This window comes from Schistocerca piceifrons, chromosome 6, assembly GCF_021461385.2.
Source record: "Schistocerca piceifrons isolate TAMUIC-IGC-003096 chromosome 6, iqSchPice1.1, whole genome shotgun sequence".
NCBI classification, from domain to species: domain Eukaryota; kingdom Metazoa; phylum Arthropoda; class Insecta; order Orthoptera; family Acrididae; genus Schistocerca; species Schistocerca piceifrons.
Window position 1 is genome coordinate 159,545,229 of NC_060143.1, and position 575 is coordinate 159,545,803.

The window sequence follows — 575 nt, forward strand, 5'->3', positions numbered from 1 at the left end:
CTGAACCAATGCTTGTGGCGTTGCCGTGCTTCAGACTACGGTGTGTGGTGGACACAGTCCACCTGTCAGCAACTAGTGGCGAAGGCTGCGACATCCAGGGAGTGAACCCCGGACTCTGGAAGCTGGCAGTGTTGGCAATCTCTACGTGGGCAGTGGCTAGGATCGTACCAGTTCAACTCTGGGGCCCATGGGCGCTAAAGACGGGACCTATGGCAAATGGCACCGCTGAATGGTGCGTAATGACGTTGCTGGCTGCAACAGATTCTCTGGAACTCATGGCAGTAGCTCACTCTAGAGGAGCCAACATCTGAATGCTAACTGCTAACTAGGCAGGCGCTATCATTTTATACCGCCATGATCCAGTATGTCATCGTATAGACGCCCAACGTGCCTCGCAATCATCTTGCCGTAATGCTGAAGTGGCGTCCCTGATTTCTGCAATACCGCTGATTGCCGATTGTTACTCGAATCGACGTATTGGGATGTAGTAGGTGATGACACCCATGTTGACAGGCTTTTCCTTCTCAGAATTTGCTGCCGCCAGTCTGCATTTTGTAAGATGTAAACTTCCACGT